General features: G+C 39.8%; 1 protein-coding gene across 1 annotated transcript in view; it reads right to left on the bottom strand.

Annotated features, from left to right (window-relative positions):
* The window catches only part of Steap4 (STEAP4 metalloreductase), a 22,846-nt gene extending 11,747 nt beyond the window's left edge, over positions 1-11,099 (bottom strand). The window contains exon 1 of the mRNA XM_028776064.1: positions 10,741-11,099. The gene's annotated coding sequence lies outside the window, so the exon portion shown is untranslated. The remainder of the gene's footprint in view (positions 1-10,740) is intronic.
* Between the last annotated feature and the right edge of the window lie 7,384 nt (positions 11,100-18,483).

Below are 18,483 nucleotides of genomic sequence, written 5' to 3'. Positions count from 1 at the left end.
CTCTCTCTCTCTCTCTCTCTCTCTCTCTCTCTCTCTCTCTCTCTCTCTCCCTTCTTCCCTCCCTTCTTATTTGCCTCTCACTTTCCATTCCCAAAGATAAAGTTTTACTCTAGCCCAGGCTGTTCGTTCTAGACATCTATATAGTCAAGGATTGTCTCAGACTTGTACAATCATTCTGTCTAGCCCTCCCAAGTTCTCAGATTATGGACGTGAGCTACCATAACCAACATTTTGTCCATTTTTAATTAGACAATATTATATATATATATATATATATATATATATATGTATCAATATATATGTATAGACATATTAGAGGTACAATTCTTGCTAGATATGTGATTTATAAATATGTTCTCCTGGCCTGACTGAGTGTTTTGATTTTGTTTTTCATGTCTTACATGGTCTTCATAGAAAAAGAATTTTAAAATTTCATGACATTAATTTATCAATTCTTTTCTTTTATAAATTATTCTTTTGATATCTAAAAATTCTTCATTAAGTCCTGCATTCTAGGTATGTTTCTGAAAGTGTAAAAATTAACTATGATGTATTTTTAGCTCAGTTTTACAAACTATAAGGCTTAGGTAGGTAAATGTGTGTGTGTTGCCTATGTAAATGAACTAAAAGCCGATCTTTCATTTGTTGAAATAATATCCTGTTTTATTAATTGCTTTTTCACTTTTGTTAAAAACCAATAATAATAATTGTGGGTCATTTTCTGGGGTCTCTATTCTGCTCTATTGATCTATATATCTGTTTTTTGTCTGTGCCATACAATACTGATAGCTATAAGCATGCACGTATATATGTATATATATAATTTTTAGACATACATATGTCTAAGAAATGATAGTTGTTCTATCTAATGTATTCTTTAAAAGACTATTATAGCTAGTCTAACTCCTTTCTCCATGGAATTTGTCGAATAATCTTGCATATTTACAAAATTTTCTTTTAAGAGTTTATATACTTTTTTTTAAAAAAAATCAACGTTTTAAAAATTTGAAATTTGTAACAGACTAAATTTTTAGGAGATTCAATACATGAACTGTGTCAAATAATAATAATTAATTGGGCTGGGAAGATAATTCAGTTGAAAAAGTGCTTGCTTGATGTGATCCTACGGAACTAGCACTCATGTGAAAAGCCAAATGTAGTGTATGCTTGTAATTCCAGGGAAGAGAGGTGGGAATAGGAAGATCTCTAGGTCTAGCCTCATTGGTGAACACTAGGAAATGGTGAGATCTTGTCTCACAAAATCCCAAGGGTGTGTGTCTCCTGCTTAACAATCTCTCTATTGATATGTAGCCTCCACACACATGTATCTGTGTGCATGTGCATGCTCTCTCTCTCTCTCTCTTACACACACACACACACACACACACACCACACAAACTCATGCAATAGTAGCATATAGATAGCTAATGAACAGAAGAAAGTTTCAAGTTATTCGATGGATGATAACATAGACTTCATTTAAACAATAACTCAAAACTTACAGTTATTTGTGTACTAGAACCCTGGTATCAAATGACACAATGACATTTACCACTGTCAGTACCTTAGGGGAGAATGTCTTTGACAGGTCCTTTAGTAAGAATGTCAACGACTTAATCATGGCTCTTCCAAAACGTGGTGCTTTCTCACCCTGAGATTAGAAAATGGGCCATTTGTTTCACCCCCGAATTTTGTTGAATAAAGAGGAAAAATGTAAATATTTATATATATGTAATGCCATTTCTAGAATGGAAAAGAAAGAAAATCTTCTCTTCTGTCTGGTGCACATAATTTAAAAAGGAAAAAGTAGCTACCATGCCTTTCTCTGTCGTCTTTAATTCTAAAAAATCCAAAGAAAATTCAAATTATTTACATAAACACTGACTGTCGGTTATTTACACACAGCTAGACTCAGGTAATTTATTAAGGAGCCCACATTTATGTATCTATGCAAAGTAAAAATGCAACAATAAATTTCATATGCAAAACTTTGAAGTTAATCAAAGCAAATCTAAGGAGAAAATTACTATTGACAGAACACACAGCTTTCAGTTTCAGAAAGCAGTGTCATGGGCTGCTAACAGGTGGGGAGAGAGGACCCACCCAGAGAGATCTTGGGGGAGTGAGGAGGAGAGGCTGTCTCTGGCGTTCAGACAAGCATCACATTTTCCTGACTTCAGTCATTAAAAATTTCTTGGGATCATTAAGGACTGTGGAAAAACACACACTTCCGTAAAGTGTTATTCCGAGAATTAGTATGTCTTCGTTCCAGCTGCACATTCAAATCAGGTTGAGAGCTTGTACAAAACTGAATGACTCTTGATACATTTCATCTTCTTTGTGAGTTTTTCCTGTGGTCTTGAGTGAAGACTAGAATTCCTCTCTTTGTGAGTAAGACCAAAGGGTAAATGAGACCTGCATGTGCACACCTCACAAGGGACAGAGTCCAAGGATGTCAGACTCTAGACTTGGCATCAGACTGCACGTAGCTTTTCTCTGTCATTCTGTCAAGGAACTATTACATACAGAGCTGCTACCCAACCTTAGAAAACCACCCAAGTCTCCCATGCAGTTCCTTAACAGCCACACTCAGGAAAACACCATAGCTGGTTAGTCATTTACTTGAAACAGCCTTTAGAGTCATGCTGCCTTTTTCTCCATTTGAGAATTCAGCTTTGGATTCTGAAATGATGCTTCAAATATCTGAATTCTTCAGAAACTATCCAGCCTGGACACACACTCATACACGCACCATAAGCCCACAGGCCCATTGAGGATGAAGAGGGAAAGAATACAGACATCTTAGAAAGTGTTTTAACTCCATGGAAGAAGAAAGTCAAAACTCTGAATCTGTATACTTCAAAACCTGTCTGTGTATTATTATAGAAAATTGGACAATGTACATTTAATAATAAATAGGCTGGGTTAGAACGTGGCCCATGCTCCAGAGAACACAGAATAGGATTACAGAATAAAATCACTCTGAGAGAGAAGCAGGAAAATTTTGAGTGCTGGTCAACGTGCGTCTCTGTAAGGAGGTGCGTGAAAATGAGGAGGACTGCCAAATTTAATGAATAAAAACACATGATACCAATTAAATTTGAATTTCAGCTAATGAGTAATTTTTAGAGCAACTGTATCCTTTGCAAAGTCTGAAGCACATTCACACTAAAACATTTATACTATGAAATTCAGGTTTGACATGGATGGTTCATTTTATCTGATATCTTTTATCAAGCTGATCCCTTGTAGTCTGAGGGGAAAGTCAGCATGTATATGTTGTCTGTTGTGGTATTAAGGGCTATCTTTACAAAATTGTCACTTAAAATAGTTTAATTAGTCCTGGCATTTAGAGTGGTGATGTAGAATAACTGTTTTGCATGCCAGGCCAATCTAAGCTCTACAGGAATATCAGACCAGCCAGGGTTACACAGGAAGACCCTAACTCAAAAGGCAAGAGTACATGTAACTAGCTTCACAGGGAAGCAGTATTTGGCATTTCCTAGCCAATTTCTCTGTTGTGTATATGAAATGGAAAGCTACCAGATGCTTTTATGTGTCTATAGATCTCTGTGATTGAGAGGTGACTGAAGAATAAGAGAGATAATCTGAGAGGAAACCCCAAGTCTGTTAGCATCCATGTTTAACTGAATACTGATCATAAAACTACAATACACGATTATGACATAGAACAGAAAGAAAATACCAGTGGTTATCACACAAAGCTTTCACTTTTTAGCAGTGAAAAAATATACTCTGAAGAAAAGGGGGACCTCACAAAGATTTACAGCTTATAAAAACTAATTTTCAGACCCCCCCATCTAGTATGCATAGTTTTTTTTTGTGTTGAGGAGACAGAATCTCATACAGTTCAGGCAGGGTTTAACTCATTGTATAGCTGAGGGTGGCCTTGAACTTTTGATCCTCCTGCTCCACTTTCTGAGTATTTGTGGTTACCTGAGTAGGCTAGGATTCAAGCCCATGGCTTTTCTCATGCTCTGTAAACACTACCACCTGAGCTATGTCCTCATCTGAGATGTGCATACTTCTCACAGATACATGATGTTACCCATTCTCTTACTAATATGTCAGTTGAAGTAAAAATTACAGCAAACACAGAATAGATCACCATTTTGTGGTTTACAAAAAACATTCTGGCAACTATAATTATTAATATCATGCATTCATAGACATTTTGTTGTTTTTCTTAAATAGTTTTGCCATGCTGCCGGGGCTGGCTTAGGACTTGCTATGTAGCCAAGGTTGGCCTTGAACTTAAGGATCTCTCATGCTGAAGCCCTGGGTGTTATCAGATGTGTGCCACAGAGCTCATCAGAAGTTGATGCCCTAATGCTCCTCATTTAGGCAACTCTGAGTTAGTTACTGAAAATATGGACCATTGTATTACTTTGTGAGAAATAACTGTTTATCCCAGGGAAGCCTATTCTATGACTAATCTGTGTGTTCTCCTATTAACCAACAGAACGACTCACAAAACTTAGTGTACAAATTGATTAAGTCACAAGAATGTAACTAGAGACAACCTTCACATTACTCTTGTGCAGTTTATATACTTTGACATGAACTGCAGATGCCCAGCTGGGGATGAGCTGTGGTGGGAACTGAACTTCAGTGATCCTGTTAGGAGACAGAATCCTCACTCCTTTCCAGAGATGGATGACAACATAGTCACGTAGGCCTGTTATATATCTTAATTCCTATACAGAGAAATTTATTTTTAATAAGTTCTTTGTTGGTATTGTGGTTGATGTGAGCATCGAGTGGGTGCATGGCGTTACAGTGATATCTCAGCGCTATCTGTCAGGGTAAGTTAAGATAGTTTTGTGATTTCTTGGCCATGTAGATTCAGTGTCTGCTGCCTGGGCTTATTAGATCATTTGCTTGATGCCTGGGGTACGTGGGATGGCTAGGGATTCATTTATGTCTTGGTTAATTTACCTTGACAACTACTGGCATTTTCAATCTGGACCAGCTTACAAAGCTGTAGTTCATCAATGGTGTGGTAGCAGGAGCAGGACCCAGAGGTCACCACCAGCTGAGAATTCATTTTCTCTTTCCCAGGATACCTGGCCAATGTGCATTCTATGAACATCTGCTTAATTTGGCATCTCCAACAACTCACCAAACATTTAGCATCAGCTGGGGGGAGGTGGCTTTTTGGGGGTTTGTCAGAGATGTCTAGGACATGATTTAATAATTTTGATTTTCAAGAAACTTTGTCCAAATAAAATGAACAGTCATTAATGTCACCGGGAATTATTATCTAGATACCAATAACTGTAAAACCAGTCAGGAAATTTTCTGTGTATCTGATCTTCCTGCCTGTCTCCTCAGAAACCCTTCTCAAAGGGCCTTCCATTCTGTTTTAAAAATACCTTGCCATTTTTAGAAATTTCTGGGGGCTGCTTAGTCTTGCACCTTTGGGATAACATTTGCCGCCATTTGCAAATTGGCTCTCTAAGGAATGGGTCCCAGCAACTGCAAAAGAAGCACCAGAAGGATACAGACCTTCTACCTCCATCCTTAGACTCTGACACACCACAGCTTCTGTGCAATGCTGGTTGGTAAATACTTGTAGAAAACACCTTTTCCTTTCTAATTTTCCCTAGGATTTTAATCTGGGCTCCCTCTAGTGGCTGGAGCTGACTTGCTGGGTAGAAGCTTGAAATCATCGTGGGTAGTTTTCACACTATGGAAATCTCCAAACGCTGCACATCGGGCTGGTTTCCTTAGAGAGCCAGTTATCACCGTGCCAGCTTCTCTCCTACCTCTCATCTCATCTTCTCCCAAATACAGCCTGTGCCCATGGAGCTGGGAAAGCAACTGGGTGGATGGATGAAACCACTTTTCTTATCCTGATTGTATTTTATGTCTAAATCTTTCCTTAGGGGCGTCCCTTCCCCAAAGGCTCCCAGGTTAATTTAGAAAACAATCCACGTGATTTCCAGCACGGCAATAACAGCCACCTACTCTGTCTTCCTCACACATTGGGCCAGCACAATTTAGACTGTAAATCTAATGCCCTTGGACTCTTGCTTCCCAAAAGGGAGTCCTTGTAGACTCACTCCACCAAAAATATCTTCCAGTTTCTCAGACATGACTCAGAAATATAGCAAGGAGAGTTTAGGATCTCAATCTAAGAAAAATGCACAACTGGCATGTTATTGTTAACCGCAAGGAACTGATGAGCTCTGCCTCAACGTCTTCCCATTTCCTAGATGATTTCTGTTTCAACCTTCCCGCCCCCCATTTCTTAAACTAGTTTTTCTTATTTCTATGTCACAGAAGTGAACATGATAAACAAATCACCTGTGAACTTCCGTACTGAAGAACTAACTAGAAAGACAGCTCTCTCTCTCTCTCTCTCTCTCTCTCTCTCTCTCTCTCTCTCTCTCTGTGTGTGTGTGTTTGTGTGTGCGTGTGTGTAAGAATACAGTATAAATAGGTTCTTTTGAACTGTTCATGGGCTTCACACTTCATGCTGGTCCAGTAATGTACCATAATGTTACTAAAAAGAAAATAAAGCAAATACCACTTCTATACTGTCTTCTATTAACAAAACAGTTATAATAATTTTGACTATTTCTATGTAAAAAAAGAATCTTAACCTTCTTTCCAAATTGCAGGGTTAAAATCTGGACTTTGATTGTGTTAACTGAAAGCAATAGACCACTCATTCTCATTGACTATGTCCATCCTGGGGTAACATCTTTCTGACACAGAAATTAGTGTTGTCAGGAGTGACTTGGTAAAGTTTCATATTTCCAGGATATTTTCAATAGTTTCTTTGTGCCAGGCATTGTGTTAGGCAAAGGGATCAAGTGAGGAATCAGAAAGTCCCTGTCCCCAGGGAGCTCAGGTCTCAGGAGAAGATAGCTCAGGGTCAAATCACTAGCATACATGTGTGAAGGTCAAACACAGGGATGTGAAGATGCTGGAAATCCACCCACATCACGGGACACTGATCTGCTAGGAGACAGGAGGAGAACATTTTTTAAAGCCTACCGGAGTTGCCTCAGCTACCATTTTACTTATGTTGAAAGCTGAGTTTAGTGTTTCCAAATTGTAAAAAGAGCATATGTAGATGAAAGATACATGTTTCCCATTAAACATTAACTACCTTTCTGTTCCCTAAGTCCACAGCTTTGCCCACTAACAGTATGCTAGGAGCTACAACCTTCTTAATGCATTTTATTTTCCTTAATATTGGGTGCCAAGACCAAAGAGACTATTTAGCTTGTGCTCTAAAAACTTAAGAGTGTTTACTTTTAAAGTGTGTGTGTGTGTGTGCATGTGTGTGTGTTTGTGTGCGCGCGCATGCACAAATGCCCAATTCAGGTGCCCAAGAATGTCAGAGGCATTAAATCACCCTGGAGCTGGAGTTATAAGTGGTGGTGAATCTCTTGACATGGCTACTGGCAACTCAACTCAGGTCCTCTACTCTTCCTGCAGAACCATCTCTCCAGCCCTGCTAAATGACGCCTTTTAGAGATGTGCTTTGTAATTAGATTGCTACTTCCTAGTCTTCTTTTAATTCATAATTACAGCTCTTAGCTTTTCAAAATTACCATTCCCATACAGTTTCTTTGCTTTTAAGAAGAAAAGTGAACTTTATTCTGATATAAGGAATGATGTACTTTAAATTTAAAAGAACCACACATCTCTCAAAATTACCTTCCAGAAACACACTTCTGCCAAAGTACAGTGTGGAAAGACCTCTCCACACATGGCTGAATAAACTGTGAACATGGTACAGAACTTAGAGTTTAGTTCAGGATGTCAATGTCCTGCCTGCTTAACTACAATGGAAACATTTCTTTTAGTAGTCCAGGGCATTCATTTTTGCAAAGACATGTTCTTAAAAGACAATTTTCAGACAGCATAAGCATTCTTTGTCTTTTATTCTTCAACAAATTTGGAAGAAAACTTATTTCTATATAGACAGAATAATTTTCTTATCAAATAATGCCTTAAGTATTCATTATCCTTTAGTTATTTACTTAGTTTGATTCTTTGCAGTACTGCTTTCTTCTTAACAAAAGAACAAGTGTTAATTAAAGACATTTTGGAACTGACCTAGAAGTCATGGAGAACCATCTGAATGGGTTTAACATATCATGGAGAACTATTCAAGAAGTCTTCATAATTAACTAATAAGCCATTCTTTTTGGATGTGAGCAGACACAGGTAACATCAGAGGTCTTGTCTTAGTAAATTTCATTTCTATTATTATCCAGTTTGATCTAAAGCCCAATTAGAAAATTAACTCTGCATGGCCGATTCCTGCTTCTTGTGGTGGGAATTATGCACAGATAAGCTGTAGGGGCTTAATAAGTGGCCTCTTCAGATCCCAACTCAACTGGACGCCCTAACAAGCCCTCCAGATTTAAACGGTGGCTCTGTTGGCTTTGATTCCCTCTCACCAGGAATTTCTCGGTCTTTTCAAGACCTCTAAGAAAATTATTTTTACAGCAGCTGATAAAAACATACCTAAATTTAATTGTATGCATGGGGTGAATGCACATGTGAGTGTGTGTGTGTGTGTGCGAACACACATGTGTGTAGAGGTCAGAGGTCAGTGCTGGCTATCTTCCTGGATTGCTTCTCATCGTATGTTTTCATTAGCATACATTAATTATACATGATAATGAGTTTCATTATAACATTTTTATTCATGTACATAATGGATTTCAAACATATTCACCCCTCTCTCATTACTTGTACTAGTGCCCCTCCCATACCTGGTAATCCACCTTCTTCCTGTCCACCCTTCCTCTGATCCAGGGAGTCTCACTAATCCTGAAGCTCACTGATTTGACAAAGCTACTTGGCTGGTGAGCTCCAGGCTTTCTGGAGCCATCTCAGTGCTGAGATTACAGGTGTATGCCATGGCAACCAGTTTTTATGAGAGTGCTGAGGACTTGAACTTGGGTCTTCATGGTTTGGAGGCAAGTGTCTTACCTACTAGTCATCTCCCCAGTCCTTAAACTTATTATGAAGGGAACTAGACAATGAGGACCACGAAAAACTGACATGTGTTTTTGTGACTGCAGAATCAGTGATTCTTTGAAAGGGAAATCTGTACCATTTGAATAGTGGCTTTGATGGCACAGGTAATTTAAGGGTAATCCTTCAAGAGACAAGGCAGTGTGGAGTGATTAGACACTCAATTTATGTTCTAGAACAAACCTATTTCTCTAAAGTTGCTTGCAACACACTGCACAGCTTAATATTTTTAGTTTTTTCTTACAGAAGGTTATGAAAATCTATTTTTTTTCTAAACAGCAGTTAGTAAGCTTATGAAAGGCAGATGTCTGTAAGACATGCCCAAGTCAGAGGTCTGGCCTAGCGTATGCTGGTTTCTGAATTGCCAGTTGCTGTGTGAATTTTAGCAGGACCATAAATGTTGCCAAATGGAGAAAGTGCAATGACCCAATTTTGATGTACACATGTACCATTTACTTTACAGCCTTGAGGTTCTGATACTAGAAGAGTGCTCCTTCCTGTTTTCTGGACTGGTGGTGTTTGCCACACAGGTAGAATGCTTGCTGGTAGGATTTCACACTGTGCTAAATCACAGTGTTCTGAAAAAAACTCAGGGCCCTGAAAAGGCCATATCTCAAAAAAGTTACTGCTTCAAATAAATGTGCCATTTTATAAAATTACACCTACTGTATCAGAAAAAAAAAGGTTCTTTCATGTGAGTGACATTTATATGACTGCCATTTATACAGAATTGGACATTCTCACACAGCAAGGCTGAAGAATGGTTGACAAGTCTAGAGTATTCTCTGAATGATAAACGTGGTGAAACTTTTAGATGCTCTTGTGAGAAGGGTTGGGTAGTTTCCTTGTAAAAACAAAGCTTGTGCTATTATGGAAAGTAATTACGCAGTTATACCTGGAGCATTAGCAAGGCTTTCAACACCTTTCACCGCCGCTGCCGCTGTACCTTAAGTCACAAGGTTTTTTTTTTTTTTTTTTTTTAACTTGGTAGAGCTGCATTGTGTGGAGCCTCTTGGACCAATAGGCTTTCAACTTAGATCTGTGGAACTGAGGCCACAGTTAGAACTAAGAATAGAATTCTAAGCACCCTGACTCCGTGGTTCAGGCAATTTGCTTTCCAGGACGCACCATTCATGTTTTAAAGTGCCATGCAGAGAAAAATAATAAAGGAAGAAAAAATCCCAAACCACCTGGCGTCTGCCTCTGGACAGGCTTTCTTTCCCTCATGCAGCAAACTGCATCACAAACAGTATGCCTCTAGAAAAGCAAGCAATCCCTAAGCCGTTTAAGAATATTTAAATTAAGATCAAGGAAGACCTACTGCCCAATTTCAGCGCTGTGTAAAGAAGTCCTTAGATTTAGCGTTCTACTGCTGGTCCTCACACCTAAGTTCTTACAGGCTCCTTTCCCATGGGCGTTTCAGATTTGGACGAATCCACTTAGAACCCAATCTTTCTCATTGGGAGTACTCTGCACCTTGATGAGTAATGCAACCTCAGGAAAGTAATGCTTGGCTGAATGGCTTAACTGATCCCGAAGCAGCCTTGGGTGACATTTTTATGAGAAGGCTATGGGGGCGAGTTTGCCTATATTTCAGTATCAGCTGACTGGAAAGTAGAGTCCAGAAAAGAAGGGCTTGAGAGCAGTTAAAAGAAAAGGAACCTTAGCCCCTGGCTAAAGTGACAAGGCAGAAGAGCCAGTAAAGTGACCCACCTGCCTGAGAGGCGCCCGGAGGGGCGTTGGTCTGATGCAGCTGCGGTGGGCTCTGCTCTCTAGGCTTGCAGAAGGAGGTAGCCAGCCTGTGCTTTGCGCTGGCTCCAGGCTCTCGCCTTTAAGCCAAAGAGAGGAGGGAGGGCCCGCTTGATTTCGCAAGAGGAGCTGTGAAGCAAAGTTTCCCGGAAGAGTTCAACCTGGGAATCCCGCGCAGCTGGAAGGACCAGAACTTTTTGTGTGGCTCTGGCTCGCAGATGTGGCTGCTCTCTGCTGGCAAGTGGGGCTTAAAAGGGGTTTTCCGGTACCCTTGGAGTGGGGCATCCCAGGCCAGCAGCAGCCGAGAGGGAGAGAGAAAGAGAGAGATACTCCTTTTCTGTTGGAGCTAGAGGACTCTGGGTAGCTAAGAAAACAGTACATGTGCAAGAACCTTTGGCATTCCTTTTAGTTGCCTCTGTTCTTACGAAATAGTGGCATCTTTCTCCTGCCAAGAGCTGTGATACTTAACAGAGTCAGAGCTTGAAAGATGGAGAGCTTTCGGGCCTTCATTTCTAATGCAGATGTATCTCTATGTTCACAGGGTTACACCAGGGCTCCAAGGTTACGGTATATGCAGGCATGTGGAAGCCCGTTGTATAATGAGTGCATCTCCTGCTGTTTATTCCATCTCTACGTGGTAACAATGCAAACGTTACCTAAATGGATGGCGTACTTTGGGAGAGAAAGACAACAATCAAAAAGGAACACCTGCCTATACATGCAGAAAAGAAGAAAATATTTTTTTAAAAATAGTTTTGATTTATAGTTTGTTGAAACCACTGATGAAAAACCCACAGATATGAAGGGCTGACCATGTATACAATTGGATTGGTGTATTTTTCTATAGAGGTACCCAAATCTTTATGCTTTAAGACATAAAGAATCATGGCAAATTGAAGGAAAAAGCATCCTTACATTGCTGTTTTACAGTCTAAAATACAGAATTCTTCACATTTGTCCTTCTTCCAACCATCTGGTTTAACTTCCATGGCACTTTTGCCAAAGCTCAGATTCACAGTCTCAGGGTGAGTGTGTTCTCAGAACTTATGAACCAGACAGGCACTTCTTTGCCTTGATTACAGCTCTTCTCACATGTCCTGTGGAGTCAGCTGAGACCTCAGTGTCTTTCCAAAAGTCTTGTCCTGACAGCTAGTTGTGATTAAATAATTTCTTTCTTTGAGTGCAGTGGTTAGGGCAGCTCACTCCTTAAAAGACTTACTACATTTTTAGCTCTTCATGGGCAGTCTTCCATCACACCTGATGTAGTACCACATCACGAATATCTACTGTGCTTGTTGATAAACCTACTCCCCATTCTTGTATTTTGCAAAGAGTTCATCTGATAGTACTTGTAGACCAGAAAAGAACTTAAAACAAAACAAACACCCATTGATTTTGTGACATTGAATTTTCTGGGTTTGAAGGCTCATGGGTGAGAGAAAGGTATGTGTCTAGGGAAGAAGATGTCTAGCTGTGTCTCTAAGAACCCCCAAGATTGGTAAACTTGATAGCTGTGTGAGAGGTTGGGAAGACTTGGGGTTTTAGAGTACAGGGTTAGGGAGGGGCTAAGTGGTTTGTCCTAACGATTTGCCATGGGGTAGCATCCAGTTTTAAGCCTTGTTGATATGGAGACCTGATTCTTGACACCTTGACCCTGCTATTTACATGTCGAATGCAGATTTACTAGTTGCCAATGGAATACCAGTTACTGTGAAAATACAGTTGCCAAAGACATCAGACATCCTAACCACTGCATTCTTTTCTTCTGGGTATTTCATGTTATATGCAGGCTCCTCAATTATAGTGAAGTGAGCTATGAGATTCCAAGAGTCATCGATTCTGGTCAAGAGGATCTGTTGTGTTTGTGATGACATAGCTTACAATAGTAAATAACAGTGATAAATGGCAAAGTAGTAAACAGATGATCCTTGATTCATTCATCTTGCGCTTTATCATCTGTGGTCCCCTTAGGCAGCTACAACTGTGTTAATGATCCTGAAGACCACTTGATTTTGGCTGAATAGAAGTTTTCAGTGTGTAGGTTAAGAACCCAAATCATCTTGGACTATTTTTAGCCTTTTTCAACAGCCATTTACTATTCATTTATTTATCTTCCCTAACAATACTGACTTTGAGGTAAACTCCTGAAATTGTTCTACAAGTTTGACACACTTAGACTCACCAACCCCAAAGCTAAGAATACGTAGAGACCACAATGAACTCCCATGGATTCCCCAGACCATTTACAGCCTGCCTGCCAGAAGACCCCGCAGCTGGAGTTTGTAAACACATTGATTTATGGCTTTTTCCCCTTCGTAACCTCTGCTGTGGTGGAACACTGAATTTGGGTTCCCAGGTCACGGTTGCTCATATTGGGTTTGGAATAAACTATTTCCTTTTTTCTGTAGAGAGTTGGTACTTACGTCGACAGGTTTGAAGATTGATTTTTCTCTTAGGTCTGGGAAGGACATGCAATTCATAACTCCTTGGTTTTTCCTTAAGCCCTGGCTATAGAGGAAAGTTAAACTTTTTTTTTCATGGTGGTACAGGCCTAAAGTCTCAACACTCAGGAGTTTGAGGCCATGAGGATCATGAACTCTGAGCCAGCCTGGGCTACATAGTGAGTTTTCTTTCTTTCTTTTTCTTTTCTTTTTTTTTTTTTTGGTTTCATTAAAAAACCAAATGAGTGAAAAGAAAACACAAATGAAAGAAAGCAGTTTTCCTCCTGTTCTGAGAATTCCACCTATTTTGTTTCAGGTCTTTATCACTTTTCTCTTGTCTCCTGGTCCACAAGGGAAGATGACTTACTAGTCTGGAGACTGATTAACTAAATTCTTCTTGGTAAAGCGTCAGGTAAGTATGTGTCTGCCCCCGGGAATAGACAATGGGATCAGGGATCAGTGGAGTAGGACATTTGATTTCCACACCAGGTTTGACTCCATCATGCACTGATACGATGGACCACCATATTCTCAAATGTAGCCTCCAACCAGTGGCATTTATCTTTATTAGGTAGATTAAAAAATTTGAATTTTATTGTTATGAGAGGCAAATATATTTCAGTTATGTAAAGTCTTTTCTTTGCTGAGGGCATCCAAAGTCCCAGAAAAGAACGATTAAATTACTGGGATATGAAGGATGGAAGAAATTGCCTTTATTAGTATTAAACTTGAGAGGTACTTGACTTATTCATCTTGTGGTTAAAGATAGATTATCCCTTTAGGCCTAGGAGGCAAACACAATTCATAACTCTCCTAGTTTTTCTTTAAATCCTGGCTGTAAGGGAAAAATTAAGTTTCCAAAAGATGCCAGTAACCTGAATACCCAAGGATTTGGTGTTGGCAGGATTCATTCTTCTTCCTGTAGCTGCATCATCAGATCTTTTGATAAGCCTTCCAGATGCTGTACTCCATCAATGAGCTTAGGGATTTCCATGGTAACTGTGCCTGGAGTCATTCCTGTTTCTAGCATTGGAGAGGGTAGGTCATCATTAACACTCGTGGGAAACACGCACACTTAAATATTTGCCCTCTATAAGTAAGTAAGGAGAGAAGGAAGGAATAAAAGAAAGGAAAAGAAATAAAAATACCACTGGAGATGTTTCTGCCTAACTCAAGAAAATGACTCTATGATTAGTGAGAAGGTCACGTCCTCTGGAGATATTTTTGCGTTTGGATGCAATGACTCTTTTGTCTTTTTCTTGTTTAACATTCCTGTTCTTTTGGCACCTTGTTGGGTTTCTTGCAGTCCAGGCTCTGCAGAGGACAAGGGTTCCTTTGCCGTTTCAATTCCCAGAAGCAGCTGCAGCTAACCCCTCATTTCAGGCTCTATCAGTTCTTTTAAAATATTTTTTTTTTTAAAATGAAAACTTAAAAAAAATTTCTGTCTCAGTAAATTCCCTTTTCCTGTTTCTTGCCTTATTTCCATTTTTTTTGTTTCATGTATTTCATTTTCCAATCCTAATTCTACTTGCACGTTCTTGGTCCCTGTGGGTTACACTGAATTGACACAGCTACTAGAAGTTTGGCTCATGCATCAAAGCATAGAGCCTTGCTCACACCTGTGGGTTCTGTGATGGCATGTGGTCCAAGTGGGTAGATAACGTCTGTCCTGGAGGGCCCAGCAGCAGCACCCTCTTCGTTGTTGCTAGGTTATGACTCCAGGTCACTGTAAAGAAGAACGTAGATCCAAGAGAGGAGCTGCTTACAGGGAAGCAGGGCAAAGGATGGAGAGAGTCTGATTTCTAGACTATTGGGGTGTTGTGCTTAAAGGGTACTCTGTACCCTAGGATTTTTAAAAAAGGTTTATTTATTTTTATTTTATATGTAGATATGAATGCCTGAGAGTAGAGGAACACAATATACATACACATAAAATAAAATTTGTGGGAACCAGAAGAGAGATTTAGATCTCCTGGGACTAGAGTATCAAATGATTGTAGATTTGTACAGGTAGATAGGGGGGTATTGAGCCCTGTCCTCTAGAAGAACACATGACTATTGGGCTATCTCCCTACCCCTGCCTTAGGCTTGCTTATTATTTTTTAAAAATGTGACTCCGTTATTCGTAGTCTGAACCAATAAAGTTGACTAGACACTGAATGGGCACTGAATGGGCTTGGTTGTTTTTTCTAATCACAGATCATGTTCCCATTGAGATGGGGTCAACATAGCACATAGTCAATATGAGGATGATGTTTGTTGTTCAAAGCAACAACAATCCAAAACATCCTTTCTTGTTTTTCTTGTAGTTGGATTGAAGCTTGAGTAAACAGCTCGTCTGTGGCTGAAAATTCTCAGCTACTTCCCAGTACAGCTGCAATTTAATTTCCTGTCTCTGTAAACTTCTTTTTCTGCTTCTTGCCTAGGTTATGAGGAAGTGACAAAATGAAATCCCTTCCCCCAATTCCTCTGGTCTCTGAAATAGCAGAGGATATAGTAACACATTTAGCTCTTTGACCCAACTGTAACCATATTCTGGGACTCACTCCAACGCCAACCAGAAAGAAAAACCAAACATTTTGCCACCCACCTGTACCCAAAAAAAGTGTTGGTGGGAAATAAGCCAGATGCTGACAGTATCAGACATGGTTGGATGATGGTCAGGAAGAGCAATGAAGAATTTAAAAATAAAACATGTCCTGAGTAATTAGACTATAGCACAAGAGAAGGTAAAAGAACACCAATTGAGCCCGTGAGGTAAATGGATACATGTTTCTTTAATGATAAAGCCTAGAGTGGGAAACAGCTACAGCTACTTCTTGGGTTAAAAGTGGGCAGTGAAGGCTTGTCCCCTTCCTGTGGGACTCTAAAGCCCTAGTTTGAGAGTCTGTTAACTTTGGAGGCCTCTGAAACACTGGCAGAGCTATGGACTGGGCATCACCATCAACAATCTAAAGGTGGCTCAAGGAATACCGGCTAACATCAAAGTTTAGTCAGGATCTTATCAAAGAACCAGTTGTTCAGAATAGTTTGCAGAGATAGGGAAAAGATAAGGTTCCTTATTTGATAAATGAAGTTGGTATGAATCAAAGTGTTCTTTAAGTAATTTAAAACCTGAACACAGGCCAACTCTGTGCTGCCCCACACTCCTGTTATATAGCCATGCCTCCAACTCCTTGGGGACATTTGGATCAGTCTGGCTGGTGGCCATTGTTCATACAGGAACTGGTAGAGCCAATTCCAATTCCATCAATTTGAGGTGGAAACTAAATCATACCCAAACAAAGTAAAATGTACTTCCTGGCCAGTGTGGCCCCATGAACTCTCAATAAGGTTAAATTAGCATGAAACAGCCCAGAGCAGGGAAAGCAACTGGCCAGTCCAGAGGAAGGGTCAGACCATCTTTCCTGTGTACTTTAGACTATAAAGACCAGTTACTAGCTGGAGGTTATTTTTTTCTGAGGAATTGCTTTAATGGTATTGGTAACATTTCTGCTCTCCAGTGGCAGTCTTTGGTCTGATTACAGATATTGATGATTCACTTATAGTATTATTACTTCCCAAACAATTGACTTAACCACTATAGCTTGTCTCTATGTCTATAATACTTAAAAAAATAAAGTAGTAATGTGTTTAGTGAACTTTTGGACAATTGTAAAATTCAAGACTTAAGGGAACATTCCTTTAAGAATCAGAAAGCCTTTTTTTCCAAGACACTGAATACCTCTATTTATGTGAAAAACATGGTGATACTATATTCACTGAGTTATTTCAACACATATAAAAGCACATGTACTTATTTCTTACAAATATGAGTGGAGAGCTGGGGAGGTTGCTCAGTGGAGATTGCACTTGCTCTGTTCAGACCCTACAACCCAGGCAAAGTTGGATATGGTGAAAGCATCTGTAATTCCAGCATGTCTACAACAAAGTGGAGGCAGAGATAGGAGAATTTCTGGAAGCTTATAGACCAGCTAGCCGGGCATATTCAGCAGTACATGATAAGATACTCTTCTTCCAAATAAGGGAGAAGGCAAGGACCGACACTGAAGGTTTTCCCATGATTCCCATACCTCACTGACCTTTGTACTCATACATAGACATATGCAAATTTTAAGAAAGACAAGTTGAAGGAGCTATGGAAACATCTCATTAGGTAAGATTACTTGAGTATGAAGACCTAAGATCAATTACCTTAAAAACATATAAAAAGCTGGCTGTGGCAGCACGAGCTTGTAATTCCTGCACTGGAAAGGATGGGAAGATCCTAGGGACTTGTCCAGCCAGCCTAGCTAATGGGTGAGCTTGAGATTCAGTGAAAGATGCAGTATCAAAAAAATTAAGTGGAGGAAGGCTGGAGAGATGGCTCAGCAGTTAAGTGTACTTGCTGTTCTTGCAGAGGACCTGGATTTAATTCTTAGCACCTACATAACAGCTCACAAAGGTAGATAACTCTAGTTCTAGGTGATCTGATTCCCTCTTCTGGCCTCCACAGGCACCAGGCTTGCAAGTAGTGTACAGACATTCCTACAGGCAGAATCACCAGTACACATAAGATAAAAAAATGAAATGAAAGATAAATAGTTAAAAAAATAAAGTGGAGAGTGACTGAAGCAGATGCAGAACAGTCACCTCTAGCCTTTACATTCTATTATGTGGGTACTTACACTCACACAAGTACACACACACACACACACACACACACACACACACACACACACTGTATCCAAACAGTTAGGCAGCCTAGAAGTCTCCTTGCCTGGGCTACTCTAATGAAGCAATTCTCAGAGCAACCCATATGCCCAGCTGCCTTTACCGTGCTGCACCTTGTGTGCACAGCACTCTTATTTTTCAATACAGTGTAATCAACTTATCAGCTCTACTGCTTGTCTTTCTCATGGCAGTCTGGAGCCCTGAGAACAATGCTTATTTTATTTTCCATACAATTTATATCTTGCCACATATAGAACACTTAGAATGGTGGCTGGCACATAATAGGGTCTCGATACATGTTAAGTGAAGGAGAGAATGAATAAATAGGAGGGTAAGAATGAGTTGATAGAAACCTGTAAAAATAATGTACAAATTGATGTCTTCAAGAGCTATTTAAATAAAAAACACACTGCTGATACTAAAGCCTCGCTTCACTCCATGGAGCAGGATGCTCCAGTAACTGCCTCTTCTGATTGCCAAACGTTCTTGAGCTAAAATTGTTCAGAAAAGGCCAAATGCCTCTGGCTACTTTATCTTCCGCTATTCCCAGGGT

Source organism: Grammomys surdaster, unplaced genomic scaffold, assembly GCF_004785775.1.
Source record: "Grammomys surdaster isolate TR1022 unplaced genomic scaffold, NIH_TR_1.0 264, whole genome shotgun sequence".
In the NCBI taxonomy this organism is placed as follows: Eukaryota; Metazoa; Chordata; class Mammalia; order Rodentia; family Muridae; genus Grammomys; species Grammomys surdaster.
This window is presented reverse-complemented; position numbering and strand designations above follow the sequence as displayed.